The following is a 16,687-nucleotide window of genomic DNA, read 5'->3' on the forward strand; positions in this document are numbered from 1 at the left end:
TATCACAAAAGTGGAGGCAGGGAGGCAGCAAACCAACATTCCAAAGCCAGATATATCTCTTTGATAATCCAGCTGGCTAGCAAAAAAACATGAACGGCAAACCAACACTAATTAACTTAGATTCACAAGTTAGTCCAGCAGAACTCAGATCAGTATTCTGATACTTAGATTTGTGAGTTATCTTGTTAGACCAGCCCAGCCCCTCCTTCATATTCCTAGACTTGTGAGTTATCTTGTTAGACCAGACCAGCCCCTCCTTCACATTCCTAGACTTGTGAGTTATCTTGTTAGACCAGCCCGGCTTTTCCTTCACATTCCCCTCTCTTGATGCTTTCACAACCCTAGTTGGAGTAAGCATCATCATTTATCTGTTGCAGGGGCTCATAATTGGAGGCTAACATCTGAAGTTTTATAGCCTCTATCTGCTCACTGACAAAGCAGGTCAGGAAGTTTAGGACACAGGGCCCAAATAGCAGAACTGCAAAAATCAGGAGTAAGGGACCTATGAACGGTGCCAGCCAGGAGGTCCAGCTCCAGGGGCCTACTTATGTGCTCTTATTTAAAATATGTTTTCTCTTTTTCACTCGGTCTTGTAACTCTTGAACTATCCCTCTGACAATTCCTGATTGATTGGCATAAAAACAGCACTCTTCGTTTAGGAAGAGGCATAGTCCCCCCTCATTGGACGTGAGTACATCCAGACCCCTCCTGTTTTGTAAGACTACCTGTCACCCGGTTCCGTGCAGATTCATTGTACAGCCAAGGAGAGTGAGGGCATTAGCGCCAGTAACATCAGCCTTATGATTATCTTAGACATGATGCTGCGGTGATGGCACTAATTATAACAAGGTATAAAATAGCTATCAGGATTTTATGGCCTATGTTCCAGTCAGGTGGGGTGGCGCTAGATAGCCCCACTGCTAGTACGCAGACTAGTATAGCAAACAAGGAAAGAGGCAAGGGAGCACAAAAGAAATACATTTAACAGCTGCGTTGAGCTTGCCTCAAGCTTTGGCCATGTGTTGACTAGCCAGCTTCCAGGTGTGGCTAGAGCAGGGCTTGTTGATCCTTTTCTGGTCTCTCTTGATCTTGATCTTGAGCGGGTCTCCCAGGACACTCAAGTTTTTAAGGACCCTCTGTCTGAGGTGAAGTCGCTCTCTTAACCCTGGAGTGGTGGATCTAAGGGATGATTCCTGCAACTTTAACAGCTGTAGGGTTAGTTAATACCACTAAATATGCTCCCTTCCATGTTGGTTTGAGAGGTTCCTTTTTTTTATTTCTTTATCCATACTTGGTCACCTGGCTTATGGGGATGCACTTGGACCCCTAATGAAATGGGGGTTCTCTTTATTACCCAACCCGAAACTTCCCATAGTACTTGTCCTAGTCCCCACAGTTGTTGGTGGAGCCCTAAATTTCCTATCTGCGGGGTGGGATTTCCCATCCTGACTAAAGGTGGTGGTTGCCTATAGAGGATTTCAAAGGGAGAGTACTCAATATTAAATCTTGGGGTGCATCTTATTCGCAACACAGCCAGGGGGAAAATGTCCACCCAGGGAAGCTTGGTTTCTTGGCTGATTTTAGCTATCATTTGTTTTAGTGTTTTGTTCATTCGTTCTACCTTCCCTGAGCTTTGAGGCTGGTATGCTGTGTGCAGGTTTCAGCAGATGCTCAGTGCCTTTGCCATTTGCTGTACAACTTCTGCCATGAAGGCGGGTCCATTGTCAGATCCGATGGAGGTAGGCATTTCAAATCGAGGGATAACGTCCCTGAGGAGAGCCTTTGTCATTTCCCTTGCTTTCTCTGTCCTGGTGGGGTAGGCTTTTACCCACCCTGTGAAGGTGCAGACGACAACCAACAGGTACTTATATCCCTTACTGGGCCCAAGTTCAGTAAAGTCCACTTCTAAATCTTTGAAGGGAGCCAATCTGCATTGTTATATTCCCATTGGTCCAGTGAGCCCTTGTTTTGGATTGCTTTGTGCACAGAGCAAGCAGCGCTGGGAGACTGATGCGCACAGAGTAGGGAGACGAGAAATTAGGAAATATCGCTTTAAGAGGGCCTCCAAAGCCATTGAAAGTAGAAGCAGCAGCGACAGCGTAAGCACCCATGTTCTCAAAGAGCATCCAGTCGCCCACATGCATCTCGGGCAAGTTACAGTGCTCAACAACGTGATCCAGGCCATCGCATGTTGGCCCCCTACTTGGCAGGATCATGGTTGGCAGAAATGGCAGGCAGTTGAGTCCCCAGTAGCCCCTATAATAGTCGCCTTTTTCTTGGTCGGGGGGGCTACAGGTTGGATCACCACAGAATACTCTGCTCCTGTGTCTACCATAAAAGTCATTGGTTGGTCCCCTATACACATCTTGACCTTGGGCTCCTGGGGTCCCAGGGACAGGGAGCCCGATCTCTCCCATTCTGAGTAGACCCCAGCCAGTCCGATGTGATTACTCGCTGGTGGCACCAGCTGATAGTGGGCGTTTTGGGGGGTGCTCTCTTTCCATCCTTTCTGTTTAGACACTCGTTCTTCCAGTGTCCTGTCTCCCGGCAGTATGCACACTGGTCTCGGCCCAGGGGCATCCATGGTTGGGGTCCCCTCTTCCGGGTGGTGCAGGATTCTGGGTGAAGCTTGTTTTCCTCAGAGCTGCTGCAAGGAGTGCGGCTTTCTGCTTCATTCACTGGTCTGCTTCTCGCTGGCTTCCCGTTCTCGGTTTACAAAAACTTTGTTTGCCACTTCCAGCAGCTGTGTAGTGTTCATCCCTGTGAATCCACCCAGTTTTTGGAGTTTCTAGCATATATCTGGGTATGATTGGGCTACGAAGGCAGTGTTGACCGTCTGCTGGTTTTCTTGGACCTCAGGATCAAAAGGAGTGTGGACTTGGAATGCTTCACATAGTCCCTCATAGAAGTCAGTGGGGGTTTTGTCTGGCCTCTTGGTCACCGTGGTCGTTTTAGACATGTTATTTGGCTTCTTGGCTCCTGCTCTTAGCCCTTGTAGGCTGGCCTTCTGGTACTCACGCAGCACTTCTCTTCCTTCTTGGGTGTTAAAGTCCCAATCTGGTCTGGTGTCAGGGGCATGTGTCATGGCCCACCCCTCAACATCCATTGTGTCCCCAGGGGCTTGGCCCTGCAGCCATTTTCGTGCTTCAGTGAGAATGCGTCTCCTTTCCTCCGTATTGAAAAGAGTCAGAAGCAGCTGGTGGACATCTTCCCAGGTGGGCCGGTGAGAATGGAAGATAGACTCTACGAAGTCAATCATAGCCTGCGGTTTGACAGCCTGATTACAGTCGTCACATACCACCAATTAGAAATCATCGTGGGCTGGACAGGGACCAAATATTCACATGTCTTTGCGACAGAGCCCTATTACTATCCCAGCATCACTTCGGGAGTGGGCAGGGGTCGGCCCTCCCCAACAGTTTCCATGGAGGTGGCGGCGGCCAAGGTGGAGGTGGTGCTGGGGCTGTGGGGGCTGCTGCTGCTGCTGTTGCCGGGCAGACATGGTCACTGTTCCATCCGCCACCACTTGGCGTGGCTCCACTTGACGTCTTCCGTGGCCCTCTCTGAAACTTTTTATTCCTTTTCTTTGGAGGGCAGACCAAAAATCCTGATGAGTTTACCAGTGGCTCTTTATCTGCTATTATTGTGGAAGCTCTTCTTAATTTTGTTAAGACCATAATGTGATTGAAATGCCTGCAGTTTTTCAGAGTAGGAAGGAGTATAATGGCGCCAATTGAGATGGGCTGTAGTGCTAAAGGATTGGTAGCAGAGTATGGGGTGCCCGGGCTGAACAGTCCCGTCTTCCCCAACTTGTTGTGGCCCTTGTGTCTCCCGCAGTGGCATTTGGAGGGCTGATGGTGCTGGCCTTCCAGCTTGTGCTGACCGGAGTCACCTTCCTACTGGCTCAGGCTGGGGGCTGGGCTCTGCCTCTGGGTCCTCTGGTTGGGGAGGTGTTTGTGCCCCGGGGCATACAGAGGGGGCAGGCGCATTTTGTTCTCTGTGTCTCGCTGGTAAATAGGCTTTTTTTTTTTTTTGTCTGTCTTTTTGGCCTGGACCAGCTAAGCTGCTAATATCTTGCATTGTCCAGGTCCATTTGAGCAGAACCGAATCCATGGGGGTAGATTTTGGGCAATATTTAGCCAGGAGTCAATGTAAGGGAATTGATCTGGGTGGTCTGGTGTTCCAATGATTATTTGATAGACTGCTTGCACTGTTGCTAGGTCCAGAGTTCCTCCTGAGGGCCACCTGACTCCAGAGGCCAGCCATTCAAGCTCACACAAAGTGTGGAGCCTGCCAGGGTTCATTTGAATTCCATAGTCACCTGAGAATCCCTTTTTGAAATTCTTTATCATGCAGTCTAGAGTGGTGGGTTTTGACTTAGATCCTCCCATTCTTTTTAGATGTTTAAGGATAATAGATCTGTTGCTTTAGATGTTTGGGAAGGTAGCCTTTATATCTTTTTCTTCTTCATTCCTCAAAACACCGGAGTTCCCAGAGATACTTCTCTTTGGCTGAGTCTATGAGTTTTTTGAAGGCTAATTTCGTCAGGGACTCTGGATTCCAGTCACAGCTGATGTCTCTGGAGCTCAAGGCCTCAAGAAGTTCCAGGGACATACTTCATTAAATCCTCTCTATATCCTGAACTAACATATCAAGGGCATGGGACTGAGGGCGGATGGTAAAACAAATGGACTAGAAAAGGGACCTCCAAGGCCGGGTGAGCCGAGTTCTGAAGGAATTCGTCTTCTAAACTTGAGTCCTGGGGGTCTGGGGCTAGGCAAAAGGGGCACTACTTGGGTCAGTTCTGTAGGGGAACAATAAGTCTCGTGTGCTCTGTGACAGAATCAGGTAGGAGACTTTCTCAAAAAATAGCATCCTAGCCTCCGAGGGCACAGGGGCATTGACTCATTGGCTGTCTATGTCCTTTTCCCTCCCAGTGTAGCCACTCTGTGACGGTTTCGCAGAAAAGACAACGGATGGTTTTCGTTGCGTCAGCCTGGCCAATCCCCTCGTGGGGATTAAGGTGCCTCTTAGATTTGATGGGTCAGTATAAGCCACTGACGCCGACTGGGACACTGAGGGCCCGATACCGCCCTGAGACGTATGAGGTCACCACGGAACCGCAGGTTGGAACTCACTCGAAATCCGTAGCAGAATGCCGTGGAGCTGCAAACTCGAGACTGATCGCATGCTTCACAGTAGGATTCCTTCTGGATATATGCCCAGGAGCAGGGTCATATGGTAAGTCTATTCTTAGTCTATGTAAAACAATATGAAACTTCTCAAAAATTTAAAAGGAAAACTACCATATGATCCAGCAATTTACCTTCTGGGTGTTTACTCAAAGAAAACAAAAAAACATTTTTTTAAAATATATGCACCCCTACCTTTATGCAGCATTATTTACAACTCCCAAGCTATGGAAGGAACCTAAATGTACATGATAAATGAGTACATAAAGTTACAGACACACACACACACACCTACTGCAGAATGGAATATTACTCAGCAGCAAAAATTTTGCCATTTGTGAATACATGAAGAGAACAACAAGGTATGATGCTAAGTGAAATAAGTCAGAGAAAGACGAATACTGCATGATCTTACTTATGCATGGAATGTAAAACACAAGACAAACATGACCAAGTAAAGGCAGACACATAAATAGTAAAAACAGGTGGTTGCCAGAAGGGAGGGGTTAGGGGTGGGCAAAATATAGGGGAGGGGGATTAAGAGGTACAATCCTCCAGTTATACAATAGGTTAAGTCCATGGAATGTAGTATACAGTATAAGAAATATGGTCAATAATATTTTAATATATTTGTATAGGTACAGATTGTTACTAGACTTACCATGGTGATCATTTCATAATATATAGAAATGTCAAATAATTATGTAGTACCCCTGAAAATAACATAATATTGTATATCAACTATATTTAAATAAAATTATCCAGATGGTATTTGATGGATAATTAGGTATTTTTTCTTCCCTTGTTTATTTGAAAGCTACATTAAGATATATTTCACATAGCATGTAATTTACCCATTGAAAGTGTACAGTACAATTATTCTTATATATTAACAAATATGTTCAATCAAGTTCTGGGTATTCATTCAAATTCAGGATATTTCCTTCACCCTAAAAGAAAATATTTTCCTTTTAGCTATCACCTGTCTATCTGTTCCCTCATAACCCTCAGGCCTAAGAAATCAGTAATTTATTTTCTGTCTCTGTGAATTTGACTTTTGTGGAAATTTCGTATGAATAGAATCGCGTAGTATGTGGTCCTTTATGACTAGCTTCTTTCACTCAGCTTAATGTTTTCCAGGTTTACACATGTTGCAGCACATATCAGTACTTAATTTATTTTTACTGCTGAATGATATTCTATTGTATGGATGTTTTGTTTATCTATTCATCAGTCGATGAACGCTTGAGTTATTTCCATTTTAGCTATTGTGAATATTGCAGCTCTAAATGATTGTGACTGTTTGGGGACAGATATATTTATTTCTTATGGGAACATACGTAGGAGTGGAGTTGCAGGGTCATACGGTAACTGTATGTTACCCATTTGAGGAATCTCATTTTCCAAAGCGGTTTCACCTTTTTACAGCCCCACCAGCAATGTATGAGACATTCAATTCTCCGCATTCTACCAACACTTGCTTTTATCTGACTTTTTGATTCTAGCCACCTAACGGGGGTGAAGTGCTATCTCATTGTGGTTTTATTTGTATTTCCCTGATGGCTAATGATGGTCGCTATGATTTCATATGTTTTTTGGTCATCTTAATATTCCTTTCGGAGAAATGCCTACTTAAATCCATTGCCACCCCAGGTTAAATAGAGTTATTTGTCTCTATGTAATTGAGCTTTATGAGTCACTTGTTTATTCTTGACAGCCAATATGTGATTTTCAATTATTTCTATCACCCTGTAAATTGTCTTTTTACTTTATTGATATTGTCCATTGGGGGGAAAACAATTAAATTTGATCAAGTCCAATTTATTTTATTTTATTTTTTAACATTTTTTATTGATTTATAATCATTTTACAATGTTGTGTCAATTTCCAGTGTAGAGCACAATTTTTCAATTATACATGAATATATAAATATTCATTGACACATTCCTTTCTCTGTGAGCTACCATAAGATCTTGTATATATTTCCCTGTGCTATACAGTATAATCTTGTTTTATCAATTTTACAGTTTTGAAATCCCAGTCTATCTCTTCCCAACTCCCACTCCCGTGGCAACCACAAGTCTGTATTCTATGTCTATGAGTCTGTTTCTGTTCAGTATTTATTCTTTTTTTTTTTTTTTTTTAAAGTCCACATATGAGCGATCTCATATGGTATTTTTCTTTCTCTTTCTGGCTTACCTCACTTAGAATGGCATTCTTCAGGAGCATTCATGTTGCTGCAAATGACATTATGTTGTCGGGTTTTATGGCTGAGTAGTATTCCATTGTATAAATATACCATTTCTTCTTTTTCCAGTCATCTGTTGATAGACATTTAGGCTGTTTCTTGTTGTTTCTGTTTTGATGACACGTTTAATAAATCAATTACCAAATCTAAGATCATGACTATAATTCTATATTTTTCCTAGTAATTTTAAAGCTTTCACTCACATTTAGGCTTTTGATCTAATCAGAGATAACTTCGTACATGGTGCTATTAATTATTTTGAATGTCACTATCCAATTGTCCTACCACCTTTGGTTTAAAAAGTATTATTTCCCCATTGAATGCTTTCAGCTCCTTTGTAAAACATCAGTTGTTATGGACACAAAGGTTTATTTCTGAAATATGAATTCTATTCGATTGATCTGCATGTTCACCTTCAACCGGGGACAGCACTATCTTGGTTACTGTTTCTCTGGAAGTAAGTTCTGAAATCAAGGACTGTGGGTACCCCAACTTTGTTCCTTATTTTCCAGATTGTTTTGAATATCCTGGGTCCCTTGAAATACAATATAAATTTTAGAATCAAGTAATCAATACCAACAATAAAGTCAGATGAGATGATAATAGTGTAGTGAATCTAAAGATCAATTCAAAATATATTGCCAACTTAAAATATTAATTCTTCCACTTATGGAAATGGGAGGCCTTCTTTTTCACTTAGACCTTCTTTAGGTTCTTTCAACAATATTGTGTAGTTACAATAGTAAGTTTCATACTTATTTTGGTAAATCTACTCCTGAGTATTTTATTATTTTTGATACTATTGTAAATGGAAAGGTTTTCTCAATCTCCTCGGGATTTCTTTTATTGGAAGTATATACAAACACTGTTGCTTTTTCAGTATCGTTATTGTACCTTACAAGCTTATTTAACTCATTTATTACTTCTAATAGTGTTTAGTTATTCTTTATGATTTTCTACAGTCTAGATAACATATTCTGTGAATAGAGACAGTTTTAATTGCTTCATTTTCAATGAGCGTTGTCTTTTGATTTTTTTTTTTTAATTGCCTAATTGCTCTGGTTATAACCTGCAGGAAAAAGTTTAGCAAAACTGATGAGAGCAGACATCCTTGTCCTGTTCTTAATATTTGGGGAAAAGCATTCAGTCTTCAAACTTTAAGTATAATATTAATTGTGGGTGGTGTTTGTTTGTTTGTTTGTTTGTTTGTTTTTTGGTGGATTATGAATTGGGGAAGTTTCCTTCTGTGCTAGTTTGCTAGGGCTATTGTAGCAAAATACCACAAACTGAGTGGTTTAAACAACAAAATTTATTTTCTCATTTTTGAAAGCTACACATCTAAAAGTAAAGTGTCAGCCTTCCCTCTGAAGATTTTAGCAAATTATCCATTCCAGGTCTTTCCTCCTAGATTCTGTAAATTTATTTTCTTTGACCACATGGATTCAATACTTACACAATGTTCTCCCTGTGTGAGTGTTTGTGTCCACATTTCTTCCTTTCATCAGAGCTCAGATCACATTGTATTAGGCCCTCCCTCCTCCAGTATGAACTCATCTTAACCAATATGTATGTATCAACTGTATTTCAATATAAGGCCAAGTTTTGAGGTACTGGATGTTATACATCAAACATATGAGTTTGGAGATACTCATTTCAAAACATCTATCCTCTGTCTCCCAACAACAGTCAACCTTTTGCCCACCCCAACATGTATGTGTTTTTCCTAAACAAAACATATTTACCCCTTCCAAATACTTCAAAATTTTTAGCCCATTCCTGAATCGATCCTAAGTTGAAGTTTTCTTCTATGTATTATCTAAATGGGTGAGACACAGGATATGATTTATCCTCAGGTAAATCTCTCCATCTATAAACATGTGAAATCAGGCAAGAAGTTGTTTTCTCCCAAAATACAATGATGGCTTAGTCACAGGGTAGACGTCCCCATTCACAAAGGAGAAATAGGAAGAGAAAAAGCAATCATGAATCGATAGCTGGTCCAAAATCCAGCTGGTCAAATTTCATTAGATTGATTGATTGATTGAATGGAAGTACAGTCAGTTTACAATGTTGTGTCAATTTCCATTAGATTTTAAAGCTTGAGAATAATCCTCATTGACTCAATGTTCTGTCCTCTGGGTCCACCAAGGTAGTGGCCTAATATCCTCAGCCTTAAGAGACAGCCCTGCACTCTGGAATCCAGGATGTGTCCCCACCTTCAGGGTCATTCTTACACTTACTTGAAAATTAACACATATTCACAGCTGAATAATTCTATATGTCCATTTCCTGCCAGTAGAATCTGAGAAGTCTAAAAGCCTTCCTTAATTTTGTCCCATCTCTCTCCTCTTCACTACAACTTTACAGTGTTTCTGCTGAATTTGTTGCTTGGACTCATAAGTCCCACACTTAATCTCTTCAGCAAATCCTTGTCTAGCCACTGTCCTGATGTTTTCTCCAAAGCACACTATTTTGTTCTTATGTTTGTTTGTTTGTTTCTTTGGAATATGGTTAAGCTGAGAATTTCCTGAATTTTCATTTCTGATTATTTTCTGTTTTATAATTTTTTTCAAATCATTCATCTAATGTTGTTTTATTATAAGTGCCCAGGAGAAACCAGGCCAAGTTTTCAACACTGCTTAAATGTCTCCTCAGCTAAATATACAAGTTTTTTCTTTTTTCCTTACATGTTCTACTGTTTCTAAACTGAATTTGAGTCCGGTCGACTGCATTCTGTAAAGTCAATCTACTGACACTGGGTTCTGGTGAAAGAAACTGCATAGTCTATTGTAAGACACCATACTAGGAGTCTGGACAGATAATGCTCAAAACACCTGAACTCTCTGATGGGTTTCAGGAAGGCATTGTTAAAGGCCAGATGAGATGGTGGGGGGTAATCACGGTTCTCCAATTTGTTGATGGTGAGGTAATAAGGTGGTATCACAAGGGTTAACATTAACAGTCCTTAGGCTCCAGTAGGCCTGGGAGCTATGTGCCCATGGTCGTCAAATAGTGAACATCTTCCATTTGGTGCTTTGTTTGACATCTTTAAAGCAACTCAAGAAATGGGTATCAGAAACTATTGTCTAGGTACTTCAGAGAGGAGGTAAAACAGAGGATATAAGGGAGAGATCTGTCCTGGGAAGACCCCATAGTGTCCTGCTCAGTTACACTACTTTCTACTCAACCAAACACAATTTACCCAAAATATCTGCTCTGCTTTCCAATAAGATCTTCCTCATTTCGGTCTCAGACCTCACCAGTAGTATATTTCACATTCATATAGATATCAACATTCTGTTTATGTGGGTGGGTGGGTGTTGTGTGTGCATTTGTATACTTTTTTCTTCTTTCTATGAGGACATAAGTCATATTGTATTATGGGAACAGCAGTATGACCTCATATTAACGTCAATAAATACATCTGCAAAACTGCTGTTTCAAATTAAGGCTACATTCCGATGTATCAGAGGTTTGGAATTAATATATGAAATTCTGGGCTGTACAGTTCATAGCATATCATCTTCAATTCCTAGTTTGTTTAGTGCTCATGAAAGGCATTGAAGGGGTCTTGGATTTTGTCAAACACTTTTTCTGGAACTATTGAGATAATCGTGTGTATTTTGTTTCTCTAGTCTCATAATGTGGTATATTACAGAAATTTATTTTAGTACATTTGATTAATCTTGCATGTCTGGGATAAAACCAACATGATTATAAAAAAATAATACTTTTTTTTACGTGAGTGGATTTTGTTAGTGTTTTTTTGTCCATATTTATGAGATCTATTTGTAGTTTTAATTTTCTTACCATGTTTTAGAAATGTTGGGAACTGTTTCCTCCTCTTTATTTCTTTATTGAAGTATAGTTAGTTTACAATTTTATGTTAATTTCTGCTGTAGAGCATAGTGATGTATATATATATGTGTGTGTGTGTGTGTGTGTGTATGCCTTTTGTATTATTTTTCATTGTAGACTATTACAAGATACTGAATAGAGTTCTCAGTGCTATACAGTAAGACATTGTTGTTTATCTAATTTCTATAGAGTAGTTAGAATCTGCAAAATCCAACCTCTCAACTTATCCATCCACCCTCTCCTTCCTTCCCTGGTAACCGTAAATATATTTTCTTGTGTCTGTGAGTCCATTTATGTTCATTTGTGTAACTGTTTAAGATTCCACCTCTAAGTGATCTTATATGGTATTTTTCTTTCTTTTTCTGGCTTACTTCACTTAATATGAAAAACTCCTGGTCCATCCATGTTGCTGCAAAAGGCATTATTTTATTCTTTTGTATAGATGAGTAGTATTCCATTGTGTGTATGTATATGTTTGTTTGTATGTATGTGTATGTATATATATGTGTGTGTATATTTATAGATATATCTATATCTATGTCTATATATATATCAATATGTATGCTCTACACAATGCTCTACATATATATAACATCTATATCCAATCATCTGTCAATGGACACATAGTTTTATTCCATGACTTAGCTATTTTTTATAGTGCTGCTATGAACGTTGGGGCACATGTATTTCCTGAATTAGAGTTTCCTCTGGATGTATGCCCAGTAGTGGGATTGCTGAATTATAAGATAAGTCTATTTTTTTAAGGATTCTCTCTACTGATTTTCATAATGACTGCACCAAACCACATACCCACCAACAGTGTAGGAGGGTTCCCTTTTCTCCACACCCTCTCCAACATTTATTGTTTGTGGATTTTAAAAATGATGTCCATTCTGACCACTGTGAGTTGATACCTCTTTATACTTTTGATTTGCATTTCTCAGATAATTAGTTATATTAAGCATGTTTATGTGCTTCCTGGCATGTCTTCATTGGAGAAATGTTTGTTTAGGCCTTCTGCTCAATTTTGAATTGTCTTGCTTCTTTTCGTGTTATTGAGTACTATGAGCTGTTTGTATATATTCTGGGAATGAAGTTCTTGTCAGTCGAATATTTTCCAAATAGTTTCTCCCATTCCATAGGCTGTCTTTTTGTTTTGTTTATAGTTTCCTTTGCTGTGCAAAATTTTGTAAGTTTAATTCAGTTACATATGTCTATTTTTGCTTTCATTTCTAATGCCCGGGTAGACTCCCCCAGGAGAACATTGCTGAGATTTATGTCAGAGAATGTTTTGCCTATGATTTCTTCTAGGAGGTTTATAGTGTCTTGCTCTATGTTTAAGTATTTAAGACATTTTGAATTTATTTTTGTGTATGGTGTGAGGCAATGTTCTCATTTTATTGATTTACATGGGCTATCCAACCTTCACAACACAACTCGCTAAAGAGGCTGTCTTTCCTCCATTATATATTCTTGCCTCCTTTTTTGACCATTAGTTGACCATGGCTGTGTGGGTTTATTTCTGGGATCTCTATTCTCACCCATTGATCCATATGTTTGCTTTTCTGCCAATATCATGCTGTTTGGTGTGATAGCTCTGTAGTATTGTCTGAAGTCTGGGAGAGTTATTCCTCCAGCTTTGTTCCTTTCCTTCAGTATTGCTTTGGCAATTCTGGGTCTTTTGTGATTCTATATAAATTTTAGGATCATTTGCCCTACTTCTGTTAAAAAATGTCCTGGGTAATTTGACAGGGATCACATTAAGTCTTCTTAAATTCCAGGAGCATGGAATATATTTTCACTTATTTATATAGTCTTAAGCTTCTTTAGTCAATGTTTTATAGTTCTCTGCATATAAATCTTTCACTTACTTGGTCAGGTTTACTCCCAACTATGTTATTTTTCATGTGATTTTAACGGGGATTTTTTTTTTTTACCTTCTTTTTCTGAACATTCATTGTTAATATAAAGATTTTCAACAGGTTCCTGTATGGTTATCTTGTATCCTGCTACCTTGGTGAATTTGTTTATAAGCTCTAGTAGTTTATGTGTGGAGTCTTCAGGGTTTTCTACATACAATATCATGTCATCTGCATATAATGACAATTTTACCTCTTCTACTCTAATTGGATCCTTCTTATGTATTTTTCTTTTTTGATTGCTATGGGCAGGACTTCCAAATATATGTTGAGTAAAAGTGATGAGAGTGGGGGCATACTTGTCTTGTTACAGATTTTAGTGGGAAGGCTTTAAATTTCTTAACATTGAGTATTATGTTGGCTGTGGTTTTGTCATAAATAACTTTTATTATGTTGGGATACGTTCCCTATATACCCACTTTGTTAAGAGATTTTATCATGAATGGATGCTAAATTTTATGAACTGCTTTTTTCCTCCATCTATTAAGATGATAATGTGTGGTCCTTTATTTTGCTGATGTTTTGTATCACATTGATTCATTTGCTATGGTGAATCATCCTTCTGTCCCTGGGATGAATCCAACTTTTTTATAGTGTATAATATTTTTCTATGTTGTTAAATTATGTTTGTTAATATTTTGTAGAGAAGTTTTAAATCTATGTTCATTAAGGTGTTGGCCTGTAATTCTCTTTTTTGGTATTGTCTTTGTCTGGTGTTGGTATCAGGGTAATGGTGGCTTCATAGAATGAACTTGGGTGTGTTCCCTATTGTGCAAACTTTTGGAAAAGGTTGATAAGAATTGGTATAAGTTATTTTTTGCAAGATTGGTAGAAATTCCCAGTGAAGCCACCCAGATCTCAACTTTTGCTTGCAGGGTTTTTTTTTTCTTTTTAATTTCAGATTCTATTTCCCTTCAAGTGACTGGTCTGTTCAACTCATCTATTTCTCCTTGATTCAGTTTTGGTGGACTGTTTGTTTCCAGAAAGTTGTCCATTTCTTCTAGGTTGTCCAATTTGTTGCCATATAGTTGCTCATAGTATTTTTTCTTTTTTTGCACTTCTGTGGTATCAGTTGTAATTTCTTCTTTTTCATTTTTTTATTTTGTTTATTTGTGTTCTCTATTTTCTGTTTCTTTTTAGTGAGCATGGTGATCATTTAATTTACTCTTTCAAAGAAAACCAGGTCTTGGTTTGATTAAGTTTCTCTATTTTTTTAATCTTTACTTTATTTATTTCCTCCATGATCTTTATTATTTCTTTCCTTCTGCTGACTTCAGGTGTTGTTGTTGTTGTTGTTGTTGTTGCTGTTGTTGTTGTTGTTCTTTTTCTAATTACTGTAGGTGGTATGTTAAGTGTTTTATTTGAGATTGTTCTTGTTTTCTGAGGTAGACTTGTATCCCCATGAACATTTTTCTTAGGATTGCTTTTGCTGCATTTCCAAGATGTTTTTGTGGTTGTGTTTTTATTGTCATTTGTCTCAAGGTATTTTTAAATTTCCTCTTTGATTTTTTTCATTTACCCATTGATTTTTCAGTAGCATGTATTTTAGTCTCCATTCAGTTGTTATTTTCTCCTTTTTATTTTTCCTGTGGTTGATTTCTGATTTCATGCCATTGTGGTCAGAAATAATGCTTGAAAGAATTTCTATCCTCTTGAATTTGTTGAGGTTGGTTGGTGTCTGCATATGTGGTCTATCCCACAGAATGTTTTGTGTGCACTTGAAAAGAATGCATAATCTGTTTTTCATGTTTTTTCTGGAAACTATCAATTAAGTATAACTATTATCTTGTGTCATTAATATCTAGGCTACCTTTATTGATTTGATGTCTGGAAGAGCTCTCCAGTGGTGATAGTGGTGTGTGAAATCCTACTACTCTTTTATTCCTGTCAATTTCTCCCTTTATATCTGTTAGTATTTGCTCTATGTACTTAGGTGATCCTACATTGTGTGCATATATGTTAATGAATATAATATCATCTGCTTTTATTGATCCTGTTATCATTATGTAGTGTCCTTATTTATCTTTCTTTGTGGCCTTTGTTTTGCAGTCTATTTGGCTTGCTCCCCCCCAAATCTTGTCATTTTCACTTGCATGAAATATACTTTTCCATTTCCTCACTTTCAATCTATGTGTGTGTTTCTTTCACCCTAAAGTGGGTCTATCATAGGCAGCATAGTTGTTGTATGCCCCTGTTTTGTTATCCAATCTACCACTCTATGACTTTTGATTGGAGCACTTATCCAATGACCTTCATGATAAGTATTGATAGATGTGTGTTTATTGCCATTTTAAACCTCGTTTTGCCATTGATTTTGTATTTCTTCTTTGTTTCTTTCTTTTTCTTTTTGGATTTCCTTTTGTGGTTTAATAATTTTCTTTTTAATAGTTTGATTTTTTTTTTTTTGTTTTGTCTCTCTCTTTTTTTTTTTTTTTTTTTTTTTTTTGCTTTTTGCTTTTGATTTGTGGTTACCCAGTTTTTCGAGTATGTTAACCCATTACTATGTCTATTTTCTCTAGACTGGTAATCATGTAGACTCAAACACAACCTAAGAAAACAAACAAAAACAAAACAAAACAAACTGAAGAAACAGCAACAACAACAAAGAAAAATAATCTACATTCTTTGCTCCCCACTCCCACTTTTTCATAATTTTGGTGTCCTCTTTTACCTACCTCTTCATGTTTATTCTTTTGTTGTTCATTGTAATTATAGCATTTCCAATCAAGATATTTTCTTCTTTATAGATGCCTGCTGGTTTTCTATTTAGAGAAGAACTTCCAATATTTCCTTTAGGATAGGTTTAGTATTGCTATATTCTTTTGGTTTTTGCTTGTCTGAAAAATTTTGATCTCTACTTCTATTCTGGTTGATAGTCTTGCTGGGCAGAGTATTTAAGATTGAATGTTTTGCTCTTTCAGGTCCTTCAGTATATCTTGCCACACACTTCTGTCCAGAAACATTTCTGTAGAGAAATCAGCTGGTAGTCTTATGGGGCTTCCCTTATAACTTTTTGTTTTTATCTTACTGCCTTTGGAATCTTTTGTTTATCTTTAATTTTAGCCATCTTAATTATAATATGTCCGGGTGTGGGTCTGTTCGGTTTTATCTTGTTTTGGACCCTCTGTGTTTACTGTACTTGAATGTCTCTTTCTTTCTGTAAGTTTGGGAAGTTTTTCATCATAATTTCTTCAAATATTTTTTGATCCCCTTTTCTTTTCATTCTGCTTCTTGGATCCTTATTTTGCTTAGGTTGGCACACTGTATATTATCCCATATATCACTTATATTGCTTTTATTTTTTTCCATTTTTTTTCTGTCTGCTGTTTTGAATGGGTGATTTACATTAACCTGTCTTCTAAACCACTAATTCTATCTTTTGCATTATTTAGTCTGCCATTGATTGCCTTTAGCTCTGCTTTTATCTCAGCAATTGAGTTTTCTGATTTATTTGCCTCCTTTTGATAGTT

This window comes from Camelus dromedarius, chromosome X, assembly GCF_036321535.1.
Source record: "Camelus dromedarius isolate mCamDro1 chromosome X, mCamDro1.pat, whole genome shotgun sequence".
In the NCBI taxonomy this organism is placed as follows: domain Eukaryota; kingdom Metazoa; phylum Chordata; class Mammalia; order Artiodactyla; family Camelidae; genus Camelus; species Camelus dromedarius.